Here is a 16,756-nt window from a genome sequence, read left to right on the forward strand (position 1 = left end):
GTCTGTTAACATTAAGTGTTAGTATTGATAGTTATGTGGTGATTCCTGTCATTTAATTGTCTTTTTTGAGGGTTAGATTGTGTGTAGCTAAATTGATGTTACTCTCTACTTTCTTGCTTTTTTCTTTTCCTGTAGTTTGGTACTGCCTACCCTTTCATGGTTATGTTGGGTTTCACTTTCTGTGTGCAGAATCCCTTGAAGAATCTTTTGTAGTGGTGGCTTGGTGGTCATATATTGTTTTAGTTTCTGCTTATCATGAAAGACTTTTATTGTTCCATTTATTTTGAATGATAGTTTTGTGGGTAGAGTATCCTAGGGTTGAAATTATCTTCATTCAGTTCCTGGAAGACCTCACTCCAAGCTTTTCTTGCTTTTAATGTTTCTGTTGAGAAGTCTGCTGTGATTTGGCTGGATTTACCTTTGTATGTTATTTGTTTTTTCTCTCTTACAGCCTTCAATATTCTTTCTCTCGTGTCAGTACTTGTTGTTTTAATGACAATATGTCATGGGGTGTTTCTGGTGGTGTTCTGGAGGCTTCCTGTAGCTGTATGGGCATAGTTTTCTCTAAATTTGGGAAATTTTCTGTTATTACTGTGTTGAACATATTATGCATTCCTTTTGCTTGCACCTCTTCTCCTTCTTCAATGCCCATGATTCTCAGGTTTGGTCTTTTGATGGAGTCACTGAATTCTTGCATTTTCTTTTCATAGGTCTTGAGTTGTTTAACTAATAGTTCTTCCATTTTTCCTTTAATTACTATCTCATCTTCGAGTTCTGAGATTCTGTCTTCTGCTTGTTCTATTCTGCTGGAGTGGCCTTCCATTTTGTTTTGCATTTCTGTTTCATTCTTTTTTTCTGAGGTTTTTTATATCCTGAGTCTCTTCCTCTTTAATATTGTCTGTTTTCATCTGAGTTCATTTATCTCTTTATTAATCATGTTCTTTGTTTCACTTTGGTGTTTATACAGTCCTTCTATGGTTTTTTTTATTTGTTCTTGTGCTTTCTCAAATACTTTTTTTTTGTTGTCATGGAATTTCTTGAGTGTCTCCTGTACATTTTGGTTGACCATATCTAGTATCATCTCTATAAAATTCTCATTGATTACTTGGAGGATTTCTTCTTTCACACTGTTCTTGTGGGCTTCCTTTGGTTCTTTGGCACAGTTTATCTTTTTTTATTGGAGTCTGGATCTGGGTATCTGTTTTCTTCATTACCCTCTGGTTCCTGTACTAATTTATTATTGGGGAGAAAGTGGTTTCCCTCTTTTTCCATCACTGCCCTTGCTATTGTTATGGTCCCTATACTGTGTGTAATTCAGTATTGTCTAGCTTTTAATAATAACAATGGTGATATCTACAGTGGAGGGATGAGAGGAGAGGGAAAGCAAAGAAGTTAAAGAAAAAGGGAAAACAAAACAAAACAAGTACACACATACACACACACACACACACACACACACACACACAGAGAGAGAAAACCCAGAGCCAAAAAATAAACAGGGACAGATAGTGTACTAATCAATGGTGAGCTAAACAGTCATTAGAGATACAGACAGAGAATAATAAAACAGAAAAAAAATCCCAAGTTCTAATGCAATAAACTTTCAATATTAATAACTTTGGTGTTAGTCTTTCAGCCTGAGGTCTTGGTGTTGGTGTCTGAGAAGAAGTTCTGTCATTGTCTCATCAAAGGGTAAAAAACAAAACAAAAAAACCCCAAAACAAAACAAATAAATCACAAGTTCAAATGCAATACAATTTCAGTTAGTCCTTCATCATTCAATCCTAGCTTTTTCATTGTCTCATCAAAGGACAAGGAAAAAAAAAAAAAGGAAAAGAAAGAGTCTGGAGACAGCTTTGTGAATTTCTATCTGAGGCTATGGCTCATCTGCCACCTACTATCAGCCTTCTGCTACTGCAGGCTTTATTTATGCAGATCTCAGGAATGAGCTTTACACTCACCTAGCCCCACAGGCTTTGTTTGTTTAGAGGTCTCCTGGCCTCATACCCCTTTTCTTTTCTCCAGTATACAGCCCTACCTGCTTGTTGCAATTGCAGTCTTTTTTTTATTATTATTTAGTGTTCACGTGGGGAGGTGTCCCTGTCCCACTCTCCAGTGGAGTATGCCACACTTTAGCTGCTATTATAAGCCTTCCCCTCTCCAAGCACACTGGAGGAGGTGGCACCACACCCACTTTCTCCTGCCAAATTGTTTATTTACAGTTCATTGAAGGAGTGCCCCTCTCCCACTCTCCAGAGCTCAGGGTGCCCTGCCCTCTTTGCTATGTGTCTTTTTAATTTTTTTTTTATTCAGCTGCTTGTTTATTATCCAGTTTGTTTTTTTCTCTTTCTTCCCTGGGTGGAGGTCAATCTGTCCAGGGGGGCTATGCTGATTTACCATGTTCCCCTTAGCTCACCTGGTGGTCTGCATTTCCTAAGCAGTTTAGGAGCTGGCATCTGGCAGCATGGGAGCCCTCCTTGTTTCTCTGTTTAATGTGGAGTGGGGATTCTCTGCATGGGCTGAGGGTGTGGAGGAGTCAGAGTTTTGCCTCTTCTTGGTGGTTTTTCCTGCTAAGCATATCTCCAGCATCTCTCCAAGATTTTACTTTAGGAAGCATGCTTTCTGCTTCCTCTCTCTAGTCGCCATCTTGGAAAATCCTTAAAGTTCTTTTATCATTTGAAAAACAGTTCATCTTTTGCAAGGAAAAAAAAAATCCATAATGATAATAAAAACACATAGAAAAATTTTCCCCTGTTTTATTATTAACAGGGGAAAATGATGAAAAGTAAAACCAGTAAATGATGGGAAAAAGAAGACTTACTATTGGGAGACACTTGAAGCAAATTGAGAGGATATTCAACTGACATCAGCACAATAAAAAACAAGAGGAAAATATATCACCTCCTTTACTATTGTACTAAAACAGAGACTCCATACCTTGCAAGTACACAGGGAGAGACACAGTTCCTGATCAAAACTTTCTTCTGGTCATGATTTTTCTCAGATATACTTTAACATCTTTTTTTCTCAAGCTGTAGATTTAAGGAGTTCACCATGGGAACCACAACAGTATAAAAGACAGAAGAGATTCTTCCCTCATCCATGGACCTAGAAGAAGATGGCTTAACATTCAAAAATGTACCTGAACCAAAAAACAGAGAAACAGCAATAATGTGGGAACAGCAGGTGCTAAAGGCTTTAGAACTGCCTTAATTGGCCCTTATTTGAAGGATACTGGAGAGGATGAATCCATAGAGATAAAGATGTTGAGAATAGACAAAGTAACATTAATGCCCACTATGATGAAAACCAGCAGCTCATTGACATAGGTGCTGGTGCAGGAAAGCTGGAGCAAGGGGAAGATGTCACAGAAATAGTCATTGACATTGTTTGCATCGCAGAAGGTTAGCCTCAGCATGAACCTGTGTAAGCCATGGAAATAGAAAATGCCATCAGCTATGAACCAAATATAAGACAGGAGCACAATTTTGGAGACATAGAAATGTTATACAAAAGTGAATTCCAGATAGCCACACAGCAATCATAGGACATTGACATCAACACATAGCATGCAGAAATAACAACAACAACAAAAAGAATAGAGGGATTTGTAGTTCTGGTTGGTCTGTTAACCCTACTAGAATGAATTCAGTCAGGAAAGTGCCATTTCCAAAAGCCATTCCTCTTTATGGGAATCTATGGACACAAGGAAAAAGAGTTGCATTAGAGGAAATGCCAAAATATCCCATAATATCTCTCCTCATAATAGTGATGTATACACTGGCAGTCTTCAAGTCTAGCCCAAACAGAATCCACAGAATCCATACACACCATAACCATGATGGTTAATGGCACAGATTTCTCCTTATTGCACCATTACTAAGAAAAGAAAAATATGTACAAGTAACTCTCCAAATTAGACTCATGAATAAAAGGCCTGTGCTTCTACATTCAAAGTTGAGTGGTCACAAACCAACAGAGAAAGATGCAAAAAGGTGATTCAGTATACTATCACCCTTCTCTGATATCACTCATGTTCCTTCAGTTGATGCACCCCAATAGAAAAATTAGAAAGAGAAGCCTTTCTAACTTAGTGCTTGCTTCTAAGCCTGATAATGCTATGGTGGGGTGAGAACCATAAATTATTTCTCATACACACCATAGGGACCAGACTATAGAAAAAGGTCCCATGGCAAAAAACTGCACCATGGCAGTTTTATTATAGGAGAAAGAACTTATTAATGTTTATACTTTGGTCACCCAATGTCTCTGAACATTCTCTGGTTTGTCTTGAATAGATTCTCCTGTTAAATTTACATGAGTATCACAACTGAACAAAATTGGATAAAACAGACCCAATTATAGGTCACTGAACTTCCAACTCAAATAAATACAGGTAGTAATATACAAGGAATTCAGGAACTCACTGTCTTTGTGCCAGAAAATATTGGTGTTTCCCTATCATTATTTGTCACCCCAGGCCCTGACAGCTATTTCAGATTTTGTGTCTTCAGTTCCATTCATACTTCAAGGATGCAGCACAGACTGAATTTCTGATGTGCACTAGAAATCTTGATGAACTGCTTGTGGCTTTAAGTCCTTTCACATAACAGTCATCATTATTACCATAGTTGTTACTTTATAAGATGCAGGAGAGTCAATGTGAATGTAATCATAAATGCATTTGGCAATGAACAGGTAAAAGCTTGTTAGGTATCTTCTTTAGGGAATAGACTCTAGGTAGGAAATGGAAATAAGGGGATTGTATTTTCACCCTGGACCATGATCTGTCTTAAGTTCCTGACTCACAGTCTGACTTGTGTCTTCCCTTCACCCTTGAGCTTGTATAAAACCCAATGCAGAACCAAACATAAAACCCCACCTTCCCATCTCCTTTTTCCTACAACCTAACCAGAAAATTTCCTCATTTTGTAGCTCCATGCTGTCTATGTTCTCTATCTGAAAACCCCAAAATTTCAATTTTAAAAATAATTTCTCCCCTTCTAAATTTCTTACTCCTGAACAACAACTAGAAATTTCTTCCTGAGAATTCCCTGGAAATTTAACTATAATAACAAATTTTGGAAGTTACCCAAACTCTTTTTTGCTTCAGCCTCACAATTTCTCAAACTGGTATGGTGACTAGCAGCCCTTCTTTCATTAGGTTGTCCTGACAATTAAATAAGCACTATATATAGTCACATGACTAGTTTCTGGCACATGGTTCATAGTCAAGAAAATTCAGCTGTCAGTATTCAAATCTCATAACTCCTGTAGACCCTCTATCATTGCATTCATCAGATACATTTTTGTTTTGATTCCTGTTTTCCCCCAAAAAGTATAATCTATACAAGGATAAAGATCAGTTCTGCCTTGTTTACTTCCTTATTCATAGTATTAAGTACAGCACAGAGTACACAGTAGGAACTTCTTAAACATTTATAGAAATTATCCTTTTCTCTGGTTGAAATATCAGAAACTCTTCCATATTTCTCACAGACTAAAAATAGAGTCTACAATGTCAGTGACCTCTGTCCCTTCCCTCAGCCACCACACAAGTTCAGACACTTTGGTTTTTGACTAAACTGTGCTCCTCATTTTAGCAACAACTAAATGCTGCTCTAGCATGTTCCACACATGGCCTTTTATGAATCATCTGCACTGCTGCTACAATAAGCTCTGAGAGTATAGCTCTGTCCTCACCCAGCTCAATAATTTCCAGTGGTTCTCTATTACCCTCTGGGCACGTAAAGAAACCGTAAATAAAATGGTATCTCAAAACTACAACGCAATCATGTTTAAAGCTAAAGAAGAAATTGGGGCAGAGTTATAAATGATTAGAAACCATGAAAAGCTGATTATTTAAGAATTTTGAGCCATCTTTAGTTTTTAAAAACCCATTTAAATTAGAAATTTATGTTTCTAATGTAACTAACTGTAAATCTGGAGGTAAAATGTTCGATGGTTGTCAACAACTAAACACTCTTATCAAGGACCATGCTCTTCCATACCATCATTTTGGCCTTAGTTCTAACAGTTATCGCTCATGGTCACAAAAATAGCCATTGTAGCTAAAATAATCAGTTAAAAACATAGCTATATTTATAGAAAAAAGCTAGACAAGAAGGAAAGACAACTTTCCTCATATGTCTTTTTATATGTAATAAAGTAAATATTCCCCAGCAGTCAGTGGATGATTTCCCTTCATGTTTCTCCTTTAAGGATCATCTAATATGGCCAACATAAGCAGAGAGAGCTCTCAAATTGAATTCCATTTTCAGCCTCTCTCATGAAAGAAGTTTTAGGAATTAAGATAATAAGGAAGAGGAATTTGTCTTGGGTAGGTCTCCAACACTCTGCCTTGAATAAAAAGACTATTGAGAGTGCATTTTTCATACCATTTAGCTAAAGATTATACTTATTAGTTTAAGCGAACATATCTGTCATTTTTAACATGAAAAGCATTATATTTAATTTCTTTTAAGAGTATATTTGCTGTTTATGTACTCTGAAATACTGTTTCATATATTTACACTTTTAATCTTGGTGCATTCATCCCATCATATAAATAAATACACATATATTAATATAATAAAATAATCACAAATCAATACTAAACAAAAATTGTAAATTTATGAAAAATATTCATAATATATGTCTGCCTACTGCCTACATGTGTTTGAGTGGGAAGGAAAAGCTTTGTTCTATACTTGTATGAAGGGTTTGCTTACTGGACAAATAAACTATCTAAATGTCTTCATCCTACTCAAAATAAATAGTGAGTCCAACCCAAAAAAGAGATATGTGTATTTAATATCACTTAAATAAAAGATATAGAACAGAACAATTAGACGCTGGATTTTTGATTCATTGAAGTTATGCTTATTCGCTATTACATTTTAGTTTTATGTTTCAGTTCAGAACTTCTTTGCTATCTCTCTCTTATTTAAGTTTTTCCCAATACACTGAACATGGCTGTGAAAACTCTAAACATATTATGCAAGGTAAGAAAATAATAAAATTCCTAATGCAACATTACAGGAGATCCAAATTTAAGAGATAATTTTGTAATTATCAATTACAAAATTTAAATTAGCAATGACCCTAGGATATTCCACACTTACTTGCAATATTTAAAATGTTATACTAGTTGTGCCTCTTTTTAATTAAAATAATTACTAGCATATGCTAATTGTATTAATAGGCACAAAAAATACACTGGTGGATGTGTTTAAATAGCATCTTCTTACTCTCCTACTTCTCCTTTTTGAAAAAAATATATAAAACAAAGCTTCAAATGGATGTTATGAAGTACTAAGAGCTGACTAACCTGACTGTGTTTCTCTCTTAGTCCTTCATTGGAAATAGAAAAGCACAAATAAAACCTGATGATCTATGGTTTAAGCATTTGATGCATTCATGGTATAGTTTCTGTCCAAAAGCAGCTGTCATGATTGAGTGCTTTTATTTCCTATTCTCAAAATGAGCAATTTCAAGTTTTTGTACACTCCAAAAGTATGGAATTTTTGAGAAAAGGTAATGGAACAATAAACTATTATAATCCTGGATATTACGACTCAGAGATATGCCCTTGCAATTTCCAAAATGTGTCAGCACATGTATATTGAGAAGAAAGTTACAGCAATTAAGTGTTTAACCTATTGCGGAATTAATGAATTACTATTAGGAAAAATCAGTTTTTGACATTTTGCTACATCATAAGATTCCTGCACATTTAAGAATGTAACTCATAACAAAGTATTGAAGAAACAGTCGGTTTATAGGGGAAAACTTTTTTATAAATTTAAATTGCCATAAAAGTAACAGTTATCTTCAGTACCAAAACTATAACAGCATGAAAATAATTATGTGTTAACACTTCCCATGAATTTAGAAATATAGTTATATGGTCTAAGTAATTCCTGATCACAGACAGAAATTTTCCCATTTGGAAATTAACATCTGAGTAGTAATACACAAAAACAGCTCCATCTGAGGGGAACTTTTGACTTAAACAATATCTGATGTAAAAAATTGCTCTATGAAATATGCCAAATGAATAGTCTTCAGAAAATATTGACAAATCAAATTAAAATTCTTGATAGTCTAATTTCAAAACCTGCAGAAAATGTCAACTGTCATGTGGTGGTAGAAAATATCATATTACATAGCATTCTCATTTCATTTCCCCTTAGCTCACTATGAGAAGCACATTTAGAGAAGCATTAAGAGCTAAATAAGGAAAGCAGTTATTTCAAGCAGTAGTTGTAGAAGGGAAACTATTTAGACTTTTCCTCTTTCTATACCACTTTCACTCTTATTCTGAAATCATAAATTATGAAATAGTAGCTTGAAAGCATTCTAACTCCATCCCCACCTTTGCTTTTAACTCTTAGCCCATGGGAGTAAAAAATAAATGTAGTGATACAGTGTTGTAAAGAATGCAGATGACAGGTGAAGAAAGAGGTAGTGTATAGAGACAAATCAACAGAATTTAAACATGTGACAGATGTATAAAATAAACATTTATTTCAAAATAAATGGAACTACAAGATATCCTTTCAGCAAGGATATTGGGATAATTCATGGATATAGTTTAATCCTTTCAACAAGAAATGATAGAAAAAACTAGACATCCACATTCAAATATTTATTTAGATACTTCTCATAATATAAACAAAATTAACTCAAAATAAATATCAGATCCAAATTTAAGAAATAAGCTAATAAAACTCCTAGAGGGAAAATTGGAGTAGTCTTTGTGATGTCAGCTTAAGAAATTATTTCTGGGATATTACACATAAAGCACAGTAACAAAGAAAAGTCTAGAGAAACTGAACTTCATCACAATAAAAGACTTTTGAGATTGAACTGACATTATCAATAGAAGGAATTGATAACACATACAATGTGAGAAATATTTCCAATTCATGTGTCTGATAAGCACTTAATATCCTGAATTTGTTAATAACTTTTGCAATATATAAGTACAAAAGTACAAAAAGTCAGTTTTTAAATATACCAAGAATTTAAACACTTTTCTCCAAAGAAGAAATAGAAAATCAAAAGACTATGTAAAAGTTGTTCAAACCATTAATAATCAGGGAAAAGCAAATCAAAATAAATTAAAATATCACCCCAGAAATGGTTATAATTAAAAAGAAAACTCACATCAAATATTAGTGAGGATGATCATATTGGAATTTTCTAATGTTTATTAAGACTTGCTCTCTGTCCTAGAATATGATCTATTTTGGAAAAAGTTCTCATGTGCTAATGAGAATGTGTATTGCACGGTAGTTGGATGAAATACTCTGTAGATGTTTATTAAGTACATTTGGATTATTGTGTCTAGTAATTCTGATGTTTGTTGATTTTTTTAATGTGATGACCATTTATTGGTTACAGTGGGGTAATGAAGTCTCCCATTATCACTGTGTTGGGTCTATCTGTGTGTTTAAGTCAGTATTCCTTTTTCAATGTAGTTGGGTGCACCAATGCTTGGTGCATATATGTTAGAAATTGCTTCCTTTTGTTAAAATGAAGTGATGTTCATTGTCTCTTCTGACTATTTTTAGTTTGAAATATACTTTGACAGATATAGCTACAAAGTCAGGTATAGCTACTCCTTCCATTTGGTTGCAAGATCTTTTCCCACTTTTTCGCTCTAAGCCAATGTCTGCTTTTGTCAGTGAGATGTGTTTTGTGTAACCAAGAAATGGTCAGGTTTGCTTTTTAATCCAGCTTGCTATTATATGTCTATTAATTGTGGAATTGAGGCCAATTACATTCATTGTTAACATTAAGAGGTATGTAGTATTTCTAATCTTTTTGTTGGGTTTGTCTTCCTGATGTTTACTTTTTCCCTATTCCTTGTTTGCTGATCTACTTGGTCAGTGGGGTTTGTTCTTTCTTGCATTTTCCTGGCTGAGTCTAACTTCCTCTGTGCACAGAATTCCTTTAAGTATTTTCTACACTACTAACTTGATGATCATAAGCTCCTTTTTTCATTTGTTGTGGAATGATTTCATTTCTCCTGCAGTTAGGAAGGATAGTTTTGGTGCATAGACAATTCTAAGTTGACAGATGTTTTCTTTTCAGATCTGAAATGTATCTTTCTATGACATTCCTGCATTTAGAGTTTGTATTGAGAAATCTGCTCTTATTCTAATTGTTTGCTTTTGTACGTGACCCGTTTATTCTCTTTTGTACCTTTCAGTATTCCTATTTTGTCCTGTATATTGAATGTTTTGATACAATATGTCTGGGGTTATTTCTTTTCTGTTCCTGCTGGTTTAGTGTACTTAAAGCTTCTTATACCTAGATGTCCTCCCTCCCGTGAAACTGGGGAAGCTCTTAGCTATTGTTGTATTAAATAAGTTATCTATACCTTTACTTTCTATCTTTTCCCCTTCATCTATACCCACGGTTCATAAATTTGGTCTTTTGATGGTGTCGCAGAGTTCTTGCATGGTCCATTCATATTTTTTAGTATTTTTTCATGGTTTTTGACTTGGTGATATAATTCTTCTTTGTTCTCCATTTACAATACTCTATTTTCAACTTCTTCCACTCCGTTAGCCAAACTTCTCATTGAGGATTTTATCTGAGCTATTCATTTCAATTGATAATTTTGGGGAATTTCTATATCTTTATTGATTTCCTCTTTCATATCCTGAATTGTCTTCCTTATTTCATTAATCTGTTTATTTGAATTCTCTTTGATCTTAGATAGTTGTTTATTCATATCTCTTTGAATTCAATTACTTATATGTCTTCTCTTTGAGTTTATTGATCAATCTTAGATTTATTTTTTTTGAAATCAATGGTTGATATTTTCTCCTCTTCAATCATGTTTAAGCCATTAGTGGTGGAGTTGGCTTTAGAGCTGTTGCCTTATTGCCTCATGTTTCTATATTGAGATTTATACATCTGGGTTTGATTGGGGTTGGAGGCTCAAATCTTCTGTGTCCCTTTAGGTGATAATTTCTGAAGGATTATTTATGTCTGCTTAATGTTCTGGTGTGTTTTATTGTCTCTCAGTGAAGGTGTGGCTCAATAGTCAACACTGCAATCCTGTTCTCAAGATTATGAGTGCTACCTCCTATTTCACAGAGGCAGAGGAAGTTTAATTGAAAAGCTATCAAATTTGCTAAACTGAAGCTTTGAAATTACAACAATATCTAAAGATAAATTACTGCTATTATTCTTGTATCATTAGGTGTCTACTGCAACAGAGATGACTCTTCATAGTCCTGGAAACTGAAGGCCTTAAGAGTAGTAACAGAGGGAGATAGAGAGGAAAACTCAAGTAAATAATATGAGATATGAATTTTTATGTGGCAGGAAGGGGTAGGCAGCTGAGCTGATATGATAGAAAGGGTTAATGAAAAAGGAAGTTGGGATAGGCAAAAGAGATGTAGTTGTTACTAAGATCAGGGAGAGAGTGGGAAAAAATGGAGAAAATTGAATGGACAAACAAACAAATATCAATATAATGAAACTACAAAAGTAAACAGGGAAAGTATAAGCTAGACAGCAGTTCCAGTTGTTGACAGGAGGAAAGTATAAATGGGGGAGAGTGATAGAAAAGGGGATGAGAAGAAATAGTTTAAAGATGCATACTGAAAAGCAGGTTATGGGGCTCTCATGTAATAACAACAGAGAATGGAAAGGGGCAAAAGGCAGAACTAAAGAGGAAATGCAGAAGAGAACATTTTAAATTAGTGGGTTGGAATGTATAGAAAAGAAAATACAAACAAACATATAAAATATCTATACATTCCAAAATTAACAAGGACAAAAACAGCTTAGCATAAAAATTCAGAATTTTCTAACATAAAACTCTCTGAGCAAGTGATATTTCCCCTCCTTATTGTCAGTCTTTCAGCTCACTAGGTGATGGTCTAATTGGATGCCTGTCTCTGGTATGGTATCTGTTGACAGTCTTATGTTCTTTCTCCAGTGAGGGTGGGGAGGGGGAATATTTGGAAGTCTGAATATGATCTCTGGTAAAGGTTTCTGGAATTGGAGCCCTCAGACTTGCCAGTCTCACACCATTCCCTCTTGTAGCTTTCCCCTCTCTCAGACTCTTCAGCACTTTGTTATTCTTTGAGAGATTCTCTGCCTGGAGAGCATCTCCAGGTTTCTTTGCCACATTAGAGACCTTGCACTAGGACCAGTGCCACAGTCTCTGTGATTATTTCTATTCCTGCCACCATTGTGACTGCCACCTCTGCTGCTTCTGCTGCCTGCTCCAGGCAACTTATTTGATCAGGGACTCACCATGAGCCACATTCAGTGGGATCTTTATGAGCTGCCACTTTTACTTACTGGGTCCCAATGGCTTTTCTGTTCCAGGTCACTCTGACATCAACCTTCTCAGTTCTTCCTTACATGGAAATTATGGGTCCTTACATGCTTATATTTAAGTCAAGGAGATATCTCAAATCAAAGCCTTCCAATTTTAAAAGACTGTGAAATATAAGTAAAATTAAAAACAAAAAGACAGAAAAAGGAAAAGTTATACATAACAGAAAAAGTAATAAAGAAGGAAAAAGAATAATGATATATAAAATCAGTTAATCTAAAATGTGTTATTGAGAGCAATAAAATGGTCATCTGAGTTGGGGATGTAGCTCAGTGGTAGAGCACTTGCCTAGCATGTTCGAGTACCTGGGTTCAATCACCAGCACTACAAAAAAAAAAAATCCACTAAGCTGACTAGTTAATGAAAATAATGAAGGCACATCAATTATCAATGTAAGTGAAGCACAGAAAGACAAATACTCCACAATTCTACTTATAAGTAGAAAAAAAGGTGATTTTGTACAAGAAGAGGGTAACATGTTGGTTACACTCAAGATGGGATATTGTCATTCAAAGCATACAAAAATGCAGCTAGAAAAGAGGAATATGTTCAAGAGACCTATTGTGAACATGGTAACTGTAGATAATAACAATGCATTATTGAAAATTCCTGAGAATAGATTTTATGTATTTTCATTGGAAGAAGAAAAATAAATATGTGAGGTAATACATATGATAACACTAAAACTCAAAACAAATTTTAGGAAATTCTGGGAATATAAAATCAAAACTGTTATTTTCTATTAATAATGAAAAATTCACTCTGAGTAACAACATCAACTAAAGAGGAATGAGGCGTATGAAAAGAAATGCATTCTGTCTTTCATAACTGGAAGATTTACTATTAATAAAAACTCCATCATCTCTAAATGATAAATACATTTCATTTAGTTGTGTTAAATGAAAAGCAGATTTTTTCAGAAAGCTTATTCTCAAATCCATTGAGAGCAACCAACCAAGAACAGATAAAACAATTTTTCAAGGAGGAAAAGTTGAAGAATTCACACACCTGATTTCAAGATTTACTGTAATAGTTAAATGATCAAGCAATGCTTATGTTCAAAAGAATGGTCAGATACCTCAGTAGTAAAAATTCATGAATTATTTATCCATTATTTATTTATATCCATTTTTTATTTATGTATACATTTAGTTAACACCTGATCAAAGTTTCGTTCCATATTTTAGCTATTGTGAGTAAGGCTGAAATAAACATGAGAATAAAGCTATGTCTGGGGTGCTCATTTCATTTCTTTTGGATATATACTCAGAAGAGAGACTTCAAAATCTGTATTTAATTTGTTATAAATCTTCATATCATTTTCTGTTATGGCTTACAAATCTACATTCTCACAAAGAGCATAGAAGAATTCTCTTTTCTCTGGACCTTCATTAACACTTATCTATTTTCTTCTTAGTAATAGCCATCCAAACAGGCATATGGTGACACAAAATTGTGGTTTTTCACTTGTGCTTTCTTGATAATTAATCATGTTGAACAGCTTAGAACAACATGCAGATCTATGAGAAGACTATCACCAGCATCCCAGAAACCCTTCATGTGCCCTTTCTGATAGTAGCCCCATCAAGTTCCCTGTCCTCATTCTGTTGCAATCACTTCAAGAGTCATATTTGTAACTTCTTCATTTAAGTAGGTTTTCATTATCACCTGCATCCAACCAACAGAAAGATGAAGAAAGTGTGGAAAGCGTATATTTTGGGTCTGAAATGGTGTTCATAATGTCTGCAACTGCCACAAGCAATAGTGCATTCCAAGAAAGACAAGTAAATGAATATTCTGAGAGAAGACTGAGTACCAGAAATTTCACCACCTTTGGCTATTCATGTTAGTGCTTATAAAGATCATCTCTGTAAATATGCTGTATGTCACCAACATAAATAAGGCACAGTCAGAGAGAAATATATAAATGTTGATTTTCATAATGCTTATAGTAGAGTTACATCATACATGAGATAAAGTTAGCCTTACAGTTAAAATTACTCTGAAAATTTATTTTATTGGCAAAATGTCTTGTGGAAGAAAAATATAATTTTTCCATAAGCCTAACAAATTGGTTTTAGTCCTTAGCATTGGAACATGTCAGTATTAATTAAACTCAACACTAGATGAAGATAGTGGTTCATTTCTGGGCTATTTTTGGTTCAAAAGAAATGCTCCTTTAAACAATGAAATCTCACTCTGTGTGGGGAATTTTTACATCTGAGAGTATTAAAAACTTACAAAACAAAACAAAAAACTGAATGCCACATCCTTCTTCAAGGTAATGGAGAAGAAAATAAACTAAAAAACACTACAATTTTTGAAAATATAACAGTAATAGAAAGATATGTCTTAATATAATAGAAAAAGAGCACAGATTCTGAATTTCTATTTTCACTTAAACATACATAAATTTTGGCAATGTCTGACTCTTAGTGAAAAACTTAGTTTTCATCTGAAGGTCATTTCTTCATTTTGCCATTTCCACTCACTCATCTATGACCTAGAACTGCTGGTAGAATTTTAGTTAACAATTCTAATGCTAGGTATCACTTTTAAACAATGTTATTTATATTCATTTATCATCTTTATAATCATCACTTCAGGTCCAGGTTCCACAAATGAGCAAGAACATGTCATATTTGGATTTTTGAGAATGGTTTATTTCACTCAATATGATGATCTCCAGTTCCATCCATTTTTGAGGGAAGGATTAGCAGCAAGGATGGGGAAAGGGAAAGAATACTAAGAAGTAAAGAGGATTGAAGCACGATACATATATGTGTGTAAGATAGCATAATGAATCCCATCACCCACCAAACACTATTTGAAGAGCGGGTGGCAGAGGAAGAAAATGGGATTATGGTGGAGGAAGTGAACCTGTTCCAAGTACAGGTACACATGTGTGGAATTACCATATGACTTGCCCTGATACTATGAATGTATAATAATTCAAAAATACGATAAAACTTTTTAGGAGTCATGTTATCTAAAAAAGACTTTCTGAATTCATGTTCATTATTTTTCTACAAAAAATAGACTTAAAACTTTTCTACAAAAAAGAAGGAAGATCTGAACTGAATTATCTAAGAGACTACTTTATAAAATTAGGAAAACAGATAAAAATGAAATCCAAAGAAGCTAGAATAAAATAAAAAATAAAAGTAGGGTCAAAATAAGGAAACAGAAAGGAAGATATCAGTGGAGAAAATCAATGAAAACAAAAGCTGGCTCTCTGAGATCCACAAAATTCCCAAGCATCTACCATCCTGAAGTGTGAAAAAAGAAAGAGGACACAGTTCCTAATATTGGAAATGAAACAGTACGTCACTGCAGATTCAATGGACATTAAAAGAATAATATGGTAATCAGGAGTGATGTCACACCTGTAATCCAGCTATGTGGGATTTAGAGGTTGTAAGATCATGTTCTGAGGCCAGCCCTAAGCAAAAAACCATATCCTATCTGAAAAAATAAAAGCAAAAAAACCAAAAATGGTCTAGGAGCTGGCCAAATGCTATAGCACTTGCTTAGCAATGCAAGGCTCTGAGTTCAAATCCAAGTACTGCCAAGAAACGATAATAAAGAATACTAAATTTGATGACATAGACAAAATCTCAAACCTTACTCAAGAAGAAATAGAAAATCTAAACAGGCTTATAACTATTAGAAAAATTGAAGCAAAATAATAATCTTTCAAAACAGAGAACAAAAGGCCAAGATCAAGATGGTTTTGTTATTAAATTCTATCAGATATATAATGAAGGAATTATTCCAGGTTCCTCCCATTGTTTTCAGAAGATACAAATAGAAGTGTTACCAAAACTGGCAAGACTTCGAAGAGGTCTCCAAAAAGGAGGAGCTTTCTATCTGGACATTGAGTGTTGGGTTTGTGACACTTTTGCAAAAAAGAAAGAAAATTTTAGTATACATTGAGGCAGAGACAGAGAAAGCTATTGATAAAGCAAAACAAAGAAAGAATAGTACACAACCAGAAATGGGTGTAGGTCCATATGACTTATCAGTGCAATGAGTGCTCTAACATCAGGAATATTTATGTGCACAAAGAAGGTTAGACTTTGGCAGAAGTTTGGCTTAGGATAAGTATTTGCCAGAGATATAAAGGTTGGTCTTTTTATTAAATTTGGGACATTATAACATTGAGGTCTGAGTGTCCCTTTAAACAAACGATGGATTTTTGTCCATTTAAGAAAGTAATTTTAAAATAATTTTCTTAGAGGCAGAATTCTTAGCTTATTCTATGGGACCATCTTTAGCCTAATACCAAAATCAGACAAAGACGTTCTAAAAAAAGAAAATTAAAGATCAAAATCTCAGGTCTGGAAGGGTAGATCATTGGCAGACCCCTGTGTACCATGTGCGAAG

General features: G+C 34.4%; 1 pseudogene; it reads right to left on the minus strand.

Moving 5' to 3' along the window:
- Positions 1-2,971: 2,971 nt before the first annotated feature.
- Positions 2,972-4,941, minus strand: LOC141418456 (olfactory receptor 8B8-like; annotated as a pseudogene).
- Positions 4,942-16,756: the final 11,815 nt, after the last annotated feature.

The sequence above is a fragment of the Castor canadensis genome, chromosome 2 (genome assembly GCF_047511655.1).
Source record: "Castor canadensis chromosome 2, mCasCan1.hap1v2, whole genome shotgun sequence".
Taxonomy (NCBI): domain Eukaryota; kingdom Metazoa; phylum Chordata; class Mammalia; order Rodentia; family Castoridae; genus Castor; species Castor canadensis.